Source organism: Anomalospiza imberbis, chromosome 3, assembly GCF_031753505.1.
Source record: "Anomalospiza imberbis isolate Cuckoo-Finch-1a 21T00152 chromosome 3, ASM3175350v1, whole genome shotgun sequence".
In the NCBI taxonomy this organism is placed as follows: domain Eukaryota; kingdom Metazoa; phylum Chordata; class Aves; order Passeriformes; family Viduidae; genus Anomalospiza; species Anomalospiza imberbis.
The window spans coordinates 45,695,207-45,709,573 of record NC_089683.1 but is presented as its reverse complement, the minus strand read 5'-3'; the positions used below and the strand labels follow the sequence as shown (position 1 = coordinate 45,709,573).

Below are 14,367 nucleotides of genomic sequence, written 5' to 3'. Positions count from 1 at the left end.
CAAGAAGCAAATCCTGGAGTGGCTGGGATAGCTGTGGCCGTTCAGGATAACTGTTTCCCCCAGTGTTTTGAGTCCTCCTCATGTGCCAAGGATTATAAATAAAAAGAGGAAGAGTGAAGTAAAAAAAGTCAAAATTATATTTTAAGGAATTTAAAATAGGAGATTTGCCTTCTGTTCCCCTCTCAAACTGTCTGAACTAGTATTTATCTGCAGAGGTGAATGTGTTATTCAAATAACATTTTACAGTTCTTGGACAAATCAGTAAAGTAAGAAGTTACCTTTAACAATTTAGAAACAATGGGTGATAGATGTCTCGTGATACTGATAGGAAAGAGTTTGGTGTGTTTAGGAAACATGTTGGTGTGTTTATTGTTTATTCAGAGAGGCTGTCATCTCACTGTGACCTAAACTGTGTCACATCTCTGGTTTTAACAACTAAACTTCGTAATTTCTTTCTTTTCAATTTGTGGAGTAGTCCTGGATTTTCTCAGATCACCAGTTGTTTTCAATACTTAAAAGAAGCACAAGGCTTAACATTTCCCCTGTAAGTGTAAAAAGAACATATTGACCTTGCTGCTTCTAATTTAAAAAATAAATCAAAAATTAGAAGAAAATATTACACATAGTATTCCTCTTCCTGGAAAAAAAGGTTAGAGAGGAATATGGATTCCTATTAAATAAATTTCATGATGCTTTCAATACTGCTGTAAGGCACCGATGTGCTGGTAATGGCAAAGGAGGGTCCTACAGAAGGCATAACTGAAAGTCTGTGTAGAAATGGTTTAACATCATTGTGTGAGTCAAGTCAATATGGAATTAACTATTGGCATGAGATTTACAGTTCCAGTTGCTCACACACCATTCCAGTAATAACAAAAAATTCCCAAGAAATATACTTTGGAATTTGATCATGTATGTAAATTGCCAGGATATCAGGAATTATTAATTTTTTTTACTGTAGTTTAAGAAAATTCTTTTAGGTCTTTTATTTTAATGTAGATCAATATGATAAAATGGTGGGGTGGTTTGGTTTTGAAGCTGCTGAGTCTGCAGTTGGGAAAGTTCTGTTCCTCAGTCTGATCTGCTGATCCATTTCTGGCTCCTAGCAACTCCCAAAACAGTGAGACTTACAGAAATAGGCTGTAGGTTTTGTTTACTGCACTCAAGCTCTTCAGCCTGTAGAATTTGCATACTACAGATTTGTTTTATATTTCATTTAAGATTCTTGCATATAGAGGGTTGTATAATCTGGACAACACAAAAATGACTAGAATGTGTCATGAATTGACAATTTTGGCTATTGTAGCATCTCATTACACTTACTTTATTAAATACAATGGAAATGGCCTGTTGGGTAACACTGCACACAGGCAAAACCAAGTAAATGTTTAACAGCAGTTACAGTGGTTTGTAGGAATGTGTTTGTGTTGCTTTTAAATGGCCTTCTTCCTAGTCTGCTTTAAAACAAGTGTTTATATGTATACATACATACATATTTTATATATATATATATATATATGTGTGTGTGTGTGTGTGTGTGTATATATATATATATATATACGAGGCCTTGCTCTTGGCTTGTCTTTGCATTTATCTTAGTATTTTTGCATGTTTTAATTTTGGAAAAACTAGGATGGAGAGTTACTGAGAATAAAACGAAATAAATTTCTCTTTTAAAGCAAAGGAGACAAGCTTTTGCTAGTGATGTTTCTTCTTATCACCTCAGGTTAGTGAAGGGGAAAGATGGAATGATAGAAAGGACAGAAGGCAACTTCATTCAGGAGAGCACCAATCTATTGTCTATTGAAACTGAAAAGGAAGTTGCTGCGATTGAGGTGGTAAACTAAGTCAACAACAAGAACAGCAGATGGGGGAAGGCAAGTGCAGATGTTTGGCTTCAAAAATGGAAAAGCTCAGAGAAGAACTGATTAATTCCTTGTGCTGAGAGGATGCAGGAGTTTACAAATAATAAAGATAAATTTAAGAGGAAAAATTTCAAAATCCCCCTGTGTGTAAGTTTCTTCTTTTAAATCTTAAAGGGAAATGTGAAGTTTTTTTTTTTTAATCTTATTTCTTTCAGATGATAAAGGTCAAAATTTTATTATTGAATGCTGGAAATGTTTAACTTCAATTATGCTCACTTGTCCAGGATTTATCATGCAGCTCAGGGAATAGGCAGAGCACAGACATCTAATGGATTCTGTAATTTACTTGTATGTTTCCTGGAGGAAGTAGGTACATCCCTCTTGTGTTGGCAAAAAAAAAAAAAAAAATCAAGTCTGTAGTGACTTCAAACTTACTGTGAACTTTGTACCAATTTCAAAACTCAACCAAAGTAATAGCTCCATCAGCTGGTGCTAATTGTTCCTCACAATGAAGAATGTTAATGTAGAAATGAAGGTAAACGTGTTCATTTGTTCAGACTAGTTTTTGGAACAGCGTGTGCGCACCTCTGAGAAGGTGAGACCTGACAGAAGAAATGTGGTGTTTTAGTAGCATGGTGCAGAGTGTTTGTACATGTGTGCATAGGAATGGGTTTGTGTGCATATACAGCTGGTGGTAATCTCTGGTGTTACATGTCAATTGTTCATAATAGTGTGGACACTAACTGGGGGCAGTGAGCAGGGGGCAGTAATTCCTGAATATATCAGCAGTCTGTGCAATGCTCTGACTCAACAAGGATTAACAGGGCTTGCTTTGGCAGGAGAATCTTCAGCATTAGAAACCTGTCTTGGTGGCTATTAGAATTGCATTCCCTTTACTGTGGGACATTGCACTTCTGTGATACCCTTTTTGTCTTATTTTTCTTGTTAAAATAAATTATAAGCCTGCTGTGATAAATGGCTGAGCAGGAAACACCTTGGTACCCTCAGTGCTTTAAAATAAGAAGTGAAAGAATTCTTTGCCAAAAGGAAGCTGATAAATAATTGCCTTCCACACAGAGGGATTGGACTCAGTTATACCATTCTGCTTCAAGTGGAAACTAAGGCAAAAATATATAAACAGTTTTTTCAATCATTGCAAAAGCTCCAGATATTTTAGCTTAAGCTCCCTCCTCTCTGTCTTTACTTCTGCAGACAGCTGCATGTAACCTGTCTGTATTGAGCAACTGAAGGAAAATAATGAAATGCCACAAAATAAATGTACATAAGAGTGACTGATCTAATGTTTGAGGTACTAAATCAGAGCTGGATAAGACACTGAATATGGTTTGATTTGGGAGGAAGAAGTGCGTGGATCAATAGTTTTGGTTTGTTGGTTTATAGATCAAATAGATTATGGAAATCACCCTATATCAAGATGAGTTTCAGTATTTTTGCTTATTTGCAGAGTTTTCAGTATTTCTTTTTTTCTGTTTCATAATGCTACTACTCAGAAATATTTCTGTTAGTCTAAAATTTCTGCACTACAAACTGTTCCCCATTTTATCCGCAGCTTTAAACTGTAGCACTAGAAGTGCTTTTGTCTTGTCATTACTATGACTTAATTTGAGAGTTTTATAGCTATGCCCTACCCATATATCTTTCTAAACTAGTGTTGATTTGCATTACTGAGACATTACCTTGTGCAAAACCTACATAGATATGCCCTGACATTTCCTTGGAAAGAGTTCTTTTCTTTGGACCTTTTCTTTGAGAGAGTCTATCTTTTTTTTTTTTTTTTAAGCAGACAGGAACACTTGAACTACACAAGAGGAATTTTCTTTTTCCCCATGGCTACTACTCGTATTTGTCAAGCCTACAAGTGTTAAAAAGAAGGATTTGCCTTTGTGCAGTTAAGAGCCTCTAAAAACTTTGCAGTAGTTGCCAGCATTGCTTAGAAGTTGTAGGAAGCTGTCAGATCAGTAGTGAGAGTGGAGGTGTAAGGGTAAAACTGGGCTCTGTCTTCAAATCTGCAGTCTCGTCGTGAAGACATGGTAGATTTTCCCCTTCCTTGCAGTTGCGGGGCGGGGGGGCAAATATTAGAGTTGGACCATGGATATAACTGTTGCTGTTTACTGGGATTTCTGAACTCTAACAGTCTGCTAAGTGTAAAGAAACTTCTGCTTATGTGTAAAGATCCTTGTACCCCAGCAGTAGCAGCATTATGCCACAGTGCCAAAGTTTGCAGGCTTGGAGCTTAGTGGGAGTTTATGCAGGTGCTGTGTTCAAAATCATTCGTGCAACCTGAATTCTTCCCCTGAGTATTGACATTCTTTTCAATTGAATAGAAAATACAATCCTCACCACAGTCTAGTTAAAGTCTGAGAATATAAACTCAAATTTCAGTCAAAGACAAATTTACCAGTTTCCCGTGTCCAACTTTATATCATCTAAACTTTTTGGTACAGGATATTCTGTGAATCAAGGACTACCAAGAGTTGAAAAAGGGAAGTTCCTGTGTTTGCACACATTGTCTCAGATCTCTGGTGGAGCTCTGTTTCATTGTTGTAATCTATTTATGCTTTCCTCCACATTCTGGAAATGCTGAAACTGCAGAAAGCAACAGTGTGGTTCTGAACAACTGTACAGTAAGTTCTATTTTAATCATTTTCATCAACTTTATCATACAGTGAAAGCTCTGTACTGTATCTCTTCATCATGGGTGGTGGAGGGGAAATTTAATTTGTAATTAACACCTATTCTAATACCTGATTTACATATGGAAATCATAAAAATAAAGATGTTAAACATTTCCTAGGACTTTCAGAGCCTTATGAATCAATAAATGGTTGACTCGAATAGTTTTGTACCAGCAATTAAAATACAACCCTATTAGTACTGTTTCTTTGCCCATGGATTCAGGGCATGGAAAAAAAGATAATAAATGTTAGTTTGCTTCCCAGAATAACACCATCACAACACAAATTTGATGTTAAGTAGAAAATTCAAACCTGATTCTGGAAGACTGAGTATTTAATCTCCCAGGAGTTTTTCTACTGGCTGGTTAAGGTAGTTTGACTAAGAAACATTTATACACTGTTGGTATTGGTAAAAAATAAACCTATACCCTGTGTGTTTTGCCAAGTTTAGAGTTGTTTTTCCTAGGTGGGTGCACATGTTCTTAGCTTTCATGTGGAAATGAAATATTGACCAAAACAGACAACTCCTGGTTTGCTTGTTCAGCTGACAGATGCTTTCCTTTAATACTTTTACAGCCTAGCTCAGTAAGGAGGTACTGCTGCTCATGTGTCCCTTGGGTAATAAATAAGAATTTCAGGTTTCATTTCTGGCTCAAAAATGAACAAAAATGTTTACAACATTTAATTGGAGTTTAATAAATATAAGCTAATATTAAATATCTACATTAAATGCAGTTCTCCAGAATAGAGAATGCTTCTGTTTTTATGTAATGGGCTGTACTGTCATTTAGGCTTTTGCTTAAGTGATACTGTATTGTTCTTCTGTATAGGAAGTACTGTTTATATGAAGTTGATATGTTTATATGAAGTTTAATTCCACTGTTATGAACATTTAAAATCATATTTTTAGATGTTTTGATAATCTTAGAAGTTTTAGAAGATCATGATATTAATTGGCCAGATGTTTAAGCAGCTATAAAGTACCTAACATTGCAAAGAGGAGCCAAACCTACCTTATAATGCTGAAAAAAAAATCCCCCATCTCCCAAACAAACACTTTGTCTCAGTACATTTTGTGGAGCATTTTATCTCTCAGAATGTTTCCCGTGTTTGTTAGATGGCTCAGCTCCAGAAGAGCTTTAACATAGTCAGCCTGCCCTTTTCTTATATGCTTTGCTGATTATGTTTTCCTGCTCTTCATTTTTTAAGTCTGTAATGAGTGCTATATTGTAATTGCTTCTTCCCTACATATCCCTGATACATGTATATTTCTTCCTATATCTCAATTCTAACATGCTCTGTTGTTTCCAGATCATGTAGAACAAGGTTTTATCTTTCTGTCCCAGGAACTCAATATTTCATTCAGGCAGAAATTGGACTCCAGGACTGAGCTGCTCTAGGACTGTTTTTTAAAGGGCACCTTTCCATATCACCTTCTCTTCCATGGGCGCCTGGATGCAGTGTTCAGTCAATCATTCATTGATTCATAATGATCTGAAAGTCCTAGGAAATGTTTAACGTACTTATTTATCTAATATACTGATCTGAAGATACAGAGTATGAGTGTATTCTGTGTTTATTTTAACTTAACATATTCTGTCATGTCTTCCAAAACAGCAAAAATGTCTTAAGGGTCTCCTGTTCTGAGTAAATATCTATAGTTTTGGCTCCTCTGGAATCCTATATGTGTTGGTACATAATAAATCTTTCTCATTAAATTTTTAAGAATCCTTTCTACATTAATGTCTTAAAGACATTTTTAAAAGAAACCTAATTATATTTAACTTAGGTTCTGTTTTCCAGCCACTTTATAATTTACTCTGACATACAAAATTTCATTATTACTATTTATTTGGGACAACACTGTGATGGAAATATTGAGACTTTAGGCCCAGGTGTTGAAAATTATAAACATGTCAAATATGCTATTTTGCTGTCACAGAAAAGATCCTGCCTGAACTGGCAGTATTAAATTTTCTTTAGCAGACAGGTAGCATGAATTAGTTACATTGCTGAAGTCTTCTGCTGAGCCTCCAGTAGCAGCCTTGACAGTATTTTGGAGTGCGATTTGATGCATTACTGGCCAAAGGGAGAATTTGTTCTAGCAATGGTTGTTAGGATGGACTGGAGGTTAAATTGTTATGACAATTACCACACTTGAAAATATAATGTATTACTGGAAATTTTTTTTTCCCTGGTTGTTACTGTAGGGAAGGGAAAGATTCCTTTGGAACAACTTGTACAGTAATAAAATGTAAACAAAGACTGTATGTAATGTACAGGGTAGGTTTAGACGTGGATTAATCAGTACAGCAATAATAATAAAATGCTTGCTTTTTGTAATGTCCCTGACTTTGGAACTGCTTTGTCAGGCAAGTCTGAGCCTGTGGAGGGACAGCAGAAAGCCTGAGGTACTATTAACTTGAAACATGTCAGGCAGCCCAGGCTAGGAGAGCAGATGAGTTTTATTTCTCTCACACATATTTCAAGCCCAGAGCCTTTCAAGAGGCAGCTCACCATTTCTTCCCTGATGGATAGCAGTCATCTTCCTTCTGATATGTTGATCGTTCTCCTTGCATCTTTCCTTTCCATAGGATTCTTTGAGTTTTCCACTTGCCAAGTGTTAAAGCTCCTTTCTTACTTTGTGGAACCTAAGGAGTTATTTTTATATGACCGTTGCCTTTGAGGTACCTTTTTTCACATACCTCAGTATTCTTTCTCTCTGTCTTTGCATCAGGTTACTTTTGTCTTGAGTCCCTTCTGCTGCAAAATGCACAGACTAGGAAGCATCTCACAGAAGCTGAGAGAAAGAAGTGTTCAGACTTCTAGGCCAGGTTAGAGAATTGTGATAATCAGATTCATTCTTGTGTGTGTAGGTCAGAGAGTTTTGTTTCTCTCCCAGAAGCTGAATATAAGTTAAGTTTCTGAAAGGTATCTAAATTTACTTAAGAATTGAAGCAATGATGTCCATTTTCTGTACTAAGAGCTTTCAGAGTCATTTTCTTGCTGCCTGAAAGTGGTACCACTGTAAGATACATTTGTGTAATGTCAATTTCTATTGTGGTTTTCTGTGAGTTAATTTGTGAATCTGAAAAAAAAAAAATCTTTTTTCCCCCAATCTTTTTTTCATTCTTAGACATCTTAATGAGTCTTAAAGATGTGTGTATACATAAAAATATATATGTGTATATGTAAAAATATCAAGTTATCTCTCAGCCTCTGTTAAGTTGCATACAGTGGGGTTTTTAAGGTGTGTACTGAGAGGCTCCCCTTTCTTTACCAAATGGACAAGAGCCTTAAAAATCCTTCCTGTATTTTCAAGTAAATTCTGACACCGGGAAAATCATCATAAACAATCAGATTGCCATAGTGTTTGCAGGAAAGGGAGTTGTTTGTTTTGCCTGATATTTCTACTTTTATATATTTTAGCTCAAATTAGCCTTCTAGGCAGCTGAACCACAGTAACAAATACACAGTGGAGCCCAAGCTGCAGTTCCCAATGTTCCTTCTGGAGACAGTACTTTCCAAATTACTTTCCCAAGTGTGCATGCTGATTAATTTCTTTGTCCTTATGTGCGGGATAGCTAAATTAAAATGCATTTTCACAGAACCACAGAACAGGGAAGGTAGGAAAGGTGCTGAAGAGAGCTGTTAGGTGTGTTGAGGTGCCCCAGGGAAGAAACAATTACCATATATAAGCTGTGTATGAGAAGTTTATCTGACTGTTTCAAAGGCTACCAGCAGCATGTGCTTTCCCTTGTTTGAACCTATTATCTGTTGGGGAAGGCAAGCTAGAAAGGATTCAGAATCTGTCCTCAACTCCTCAACATGTGTGTCAAACTGAATTTTGCCATTTTGACTTTTCCCCCATCACATATTATTGTCTAGGCACTTAGAAACTGCTTTGCCAATTTTTTCTCTTTTTTTTTTTTTTTTTTTTTTTTTTTTTTTTTTGTAGGAATTGAGATTCAGCTGGCTGAACTGGTTCCTTTTTTGTTTCCTTCTTTAAATGAAAGCATTGTTTCTTGTTTCTCAGTTTTTGGTACTCTGCCATCCTCCATAAAATCTTGAAAACAGCACTAGCCATTTCAGTCAATTCTCTATATATTTAAGGTGAAATATAGGTAATTTTTTTTAGTTGGCTAAGCTTCTTTACTTCTGTCTAGACTGACTTTCTGTCTTCTGTGCTGACATTGAACTTTGAGGGTTAAAAAAGGAAACTCAGATGGTTTTGTTATGTAGCCTTTTTGTTATTTTCCATTCACTTATTATCTCATCCCAGAATTTCAAATTGTTTGGTTTTAATAGATGCTGAAATTCTGAGGTTTTGACAATTTTTTTTCTTTCATGAAAGTCTGTGTTCCATGATATAGCCATATGACCTTGTTTGCCTGTGTTACAACACCCTATTAGGTCTTAATTACATATGCTAGTGGGAATAGAAGCTGTACCAAATAATTCAAGTTATTTTTGACCATTAACAGTATAGACAAAATACAATAAGCAAGTAAGGATAATATTTTTTTCTAAGTGGAATATGGACAGAAGATCCAGACAAGGATTTCTAAGATATTATCAGATTACCTTTACCTTCATAGTTTAACTCTTTAAATGGATTTTAGATGGGTTGTAGTAATGTTTTCCTGGAGAAGCAGAAATGTCCACCCTTTTTTTTATTTGCCTTGAAATATTATGTAGGTCCAATGAAAGAGCAGGAAGTCAGCCATGGCTTTTGTAGCTTGTCAGGAAAATCCTTTTATTTAAAAAGTACATGTTGTGTTCACACATGCTCACACAAAAACTTAAAAACCAGATTTCTGAAATACAGCCATTTAGACACTTTTATGGAAGAAAGTCTTGTCAATTTATGACTAGCATTTAAATATGTAGTAGTCCCTATATTTATCAAACAGCTTTGAATTGTTTACTAAAGCAATTTTACAATCAGATGAATTACAGAAATCTTTCAAGATAATTAATGATTTAGATTTTTTGTTTATGCAGGCGCATTTAAGAAGGTGAATCTTTAAATTTCAGGTCTTTAAAATCAGCTTTTCTTGGTAATAGATTTTGACAATTTTTGTCTGATTAAGTTGAAAATGAAAAGAGGAATGTTCAAAGTGAGTATAAAAGTTCCATTATAAGGGAATGATTGCATCATATTAATTTAGACTATCAGCAAAACTGTAAATATATTTAAGTTTTTGAGATATCACTCCGCATTTTGCCTCAAATCTTTGCAATTAATTTCTGTTTATTAAGTAAAAAAGAACGTATCTTTTTTTAATGAAACATGAGTGAAGCCTACCAGTGGTTCCTTCCTCACTCATTTTCTGTAAATCCCCTTCTCATCCAGAATTAAATCCTTTTATAGCCAGTCTTTATTGTAATTTTCTCCTTTTGCTTGCCCAGATGACTGTTACTGTCTAGTAGTGAAGTCCTGTGGCCTAACACTGGACCAGAGGACCAAAGAGTCTCAAGGAAAGTGTTTGTCAACAAGGCTGACATGTAAACTGGGGACACTTGTACTCACATGCCTTTGACACAGCTGGGCACATCAGGTCTTAGGAGGTCAGACCTGAGCAGAAACAAAAGGCTGGAATTCTACTTGTCATCATTAGGCAGATGTGGAAAAAATATGATTTTCCTGGAAACAGGCTGATGAGCAGGGCCTTTTAGATTTTAAAGCACAGTTGCAAAAGGAGTGAGTCATGCCTGCTGGGCTGTATTCACTGTAATTTATGGCCAGAGCTGAACTTGCTGAAAATTGCCGTGTAGCTGTGCTAGTTCTCTAGAGTCTCAGGTAAACAAACCTAAATTTCTAAGCTTGTTAAATAAAACTTCCTTTACCTCTCTCATTTTTTTGAAGCGGGAAGAGCAGCACATCACACAGGCTTTCTTGGCTCCTTTAAAGATCATTGCAGATCTATTTAAACTTTTGTGCTAGACTCATTGAGCAATGAAGCATATATTTTTGCAATAACATAACCAATGTCTTCATTGGTTGTTTTGAATTGATTGTCTCCAAGTGATGTTTTGAAAAAGTATATGCATTAAAATATTCTTATTAGATAAGAATTAATCATAGGAGGTATGTCCAAAGATTAATTGCAGAGTATACCAAAATTTACTGGTTTAAGCTCTTATCACACAGACTATACAACAAGCAGGTTTCTTTGTTTTTGAGGTTTACACTTTGTCAGTTCTATAACTTCCTCTTTGTACCTGAAGATACCTGGAGCAGAGAGTGCCATTTCCCCTTCATGCTTTGATTACACATCTCTCTGAAACCATATTATTACAGTTCAGGTAAGAACTCTGGTTTAGAAGGTGTACTATTATATTTGAGAAATAAAGGATACTGTTTCTTCAATATATAGACTTTTTGGATTTCCAGGTAATGGCTGAATGAGTGATTCTTGGGACAGGACAGAAAAGAAACTCATTTATACTCCTTGTTTGAAATTAGCATTTCAACAATAAATTGACATCAGTAATCCAGCAGAATCTTTGGAGTCCAGTTACACAGAACTGTATGCTAATTTTGAATTACAAGTAAAGAACATGCATATATTTAGATTATGCATATTTAAATTTTCTATTTTGGAAGCTAAGCTTTTCATAAATTTCTTTTCTGAATCTGAAAAGTGACAGAGTTTGAAGTCTTGGTTGGCTCAGCTAGTATTGATAGACAGTATCAAGTGCAACTACTTTAGCTTCATACCTGTAGTTTTCATGTTTAAAGCTCAGAATTACTTGCACCTATGTCATATTTGACATACAGGCTTTTGTTACCCTAGTGAATTTATGAGGATGAAGAATTGGAACTGAAATTCTGTCTTTATTATAATACACTCCTACAGTATCTCTTATCAGATCCTAAGGTGCTTACACTTTCGCAAGGAAACCACAGCAGTAGCTGTTCCCAAGCTGACTTGACAGTACTGCAAGAACGGTGTTTGCATAGTTTTGTCAGTAGTCTGTTTTGCAAATGCTATTCCATACCTAACCATCATTAAAGTTTAAGCTGGTTTGAATCTTGATGTAAAGAAATGTACACTGGGTTATAAAAGCTTCTTTTTCATTTGGTTTTATCTCTTTCTTGTTTAAGCCATTTGTAAATGGTGTTTAAAAAGATATGGGCATAGCTTGTGGCAGTTTAACCAAACCCATTTTAAATAATCAGTAGCAGTTTACCTACAAATACTGCATATAGCTAAGGCCATGGAAAGCCTTGCCTTCTCAACAGATCTTGTCTCCTCTCACAGTACAGCTATCTGCTGAGCATATCTGCAGGAATGCTCACTGCTTTTGAATCCTGTTAGGTCATTGAACTCCCCAGCAGAGTAAGAATGAATTGTCTAGGATTGAGCAGCATCAGCAAAGCCATTTTAGCTGCTTGAAATCTGATGCCATTTCTAGCTTTGTATGGTCGTTAGTGACGTGAACAGAGTGAAATTACAGGTATGCATCTGGGATATAACTTGACCTTCATTATGATTGAATGTCTTCCAGGAAGTATTAGACCTCTTTCTCATTTTAAGAGACAGAATTTATTAGCTCTGAAATGGTGAAAGCACTGTCACAGTTATATGCTTTCTGCACTGAAGCTGGCTTGTGTTCAGACACCTTCTTGCACTGATGGTCTGTAGAGGTGCACTTTAGACTTTTGGACCTGGATGAATTTGCAAGCTCAGCTGTACAACTGTAGAAAACTGGTTTTAAAAAAAGCTTTGTGGACTTAAGTATATTTCCTATGGAATCATTCAGATATAGTGTAAGGGCAAACAAAAAATGCAGATGGAGCCCAACTACAGTTTTAAGCAGAAGACAACTCTTTGAGATGGCAACTGTAGGAAAAAAATTGCCTCTTTTGATGGTAAGGTAAGCTTTCATTTTCAGATAAGTACAGTGCTTGAGTAAATAAGATCAATTCTTTAAAGATGACAATAATAAATAATAAGTATCAGACATTTGTAGAGAGGGATTTCACATTGAATTTGATCACATATGTAGCCTCTTCTTCCTTTATGGATTGCTATATAATTCATATTATAATTCAGTAAACAATGGGGTTTATTCTTTGTCCCCAGGTATTAATTTATTGTTATTATGTTATGGCAGTTCCCAGATGTCGTAATAATTGACTGTGTTTCTACTGTGGTAACTGCTCTAGCATGGTATTTTCTTTTTGCTGCTCTCCAATGAGATTGTAAGTTTTTTTAAAGTAGGAAAAAGTGTCTAAGACTTTTCATAGGAAATTATTCCATACAGACTGAAGTGCCTGATCATTGCCTCAAATTGAGCCATAATGGTGAATAAGAAGCCAGTTTAACAGAGAAGAAAGCCTATAACTGATTGACAAAGAAAGCTGGAAATAGGGCTTGTGTGCATGACTACAGGCAAAATGTTTTTCTTTAAGAAGTTCTTGAAAGGAGACAGGGAGTCCTAGGTTAAATGTAGGATAAAAGAAAAGGGACATTGAGTGTTAAGAGACCTAAAGTTTTCCAGCCATCTTCTTTCCCTGTCTTTACTGTGCCATTGTATACACACATGTGCAAATGTTCACAGATTAGGGTAGTCCAAGGCTCCAGTGGAGGGAAGGGTGCTCCTGTCAGCCATACCACTGCCTTTCAGAGCTACACTCAGCATTTTTTCCTCCTTTTTTTTCCTGGAGGATTGATTTTTATAGTAGCATACATTTAAAATGTCCTTGAGCCCTTTTCCCTTCTACCCTGAATTTCCTTTGTAATAGCATTAGAAATATCCTTTCACATTGACTAAGTAAAACTCCTGCAGAAACCTACTGTTAACCATCCATTACCTACATCTTACACTGGCTGGGGTCTTGGACTTCCATACTTCTGTTTCACCTCTACCTGTGAAAACTTGAAAAAGAGTTTCCACACTTTCCTTCTTTTTATCACCTGTGACTAGTTTTTTTGAAATCTCACCATCATGCATTTGGGAGAAGTCTTGTGTGGAGACTCATTGGTCCTGCTTTTGTGTGAATTTTTGTAAGTATACCGAGGGTCCTCAACAAGACTTCTTAAACAGCTGTGTGTTTTTGTTTGCCTTTGTGTGTGCCTTGAGAGGCTTGCTGATAATCATCACTGTTCTTTGATGTGATGACATCTGTTGTGTGAGAAAAAAAACTATATGGGCCTTCCAGGATGTAGGAAAGGATTGCTTTCTGTTGGCAGAGTTCGTGTGAGCAGGGAATGGGGATATAATTGTAGTAAATTACTACTGAAACAATAGAGGAGAGTGCAGGTGGAAAGTTCCATCTGAACTTAAGCCACTGCTGAGGAAGCACAGAGAGGAACCTCTCCCTGGGCCAACCAGGCAAGGGAGGGGATTGTCCCGCTTTAGTCTCTGCTGCTGCGGCCTCACGTCGAGTCCTGTGTGCAGGTTTGGGCACCACAATGCAAGAAGGATATGAAGGTATTAGCATCCAGAGGAGGGCCATGAGGATGGCGAAGGGTCTGGAGGGGAAGCCTTATGAGGAGCTGAGATCACTTGGCTTGTTCAGTCTGGAGGAGACAGCAGTACATCAGCCACTGCTTGTTTTCTTCAGTAAGAAGGGTTGCACAGAAAAAAAGTAGAACATTTTGTTCCCATCTTCTGAGGCAAAGATGAAGTAACAAACTTGCTGTCCAAAGGTCATTACTTACCTGTCTCTGAAGAAGTAATCTCTCCCTGACAGAGTAACTAATAGTGGGACTGCTGGAGAAGGACAAGAAAGTCTCAAAAATCGGCAAGAGCTGGCACAGAAGTAGGGTTGAATAGAGATGGTATCTAAGCCT

General features: G+C 36.4%; 1 protein-coding gene across 3 annotated transcripts in view; it reads left to right on the top strand.

The window, feature by feature from the left end:
• Window positions 1–14,367, top strand: part of SESN1 (sestrin 1) — a 78,719-nt gene that overhangs the window by 29,236 nt on the left and 35,116 nt on the right. The gene's annotated exons all lie outside the window — the stretch shown is intronic.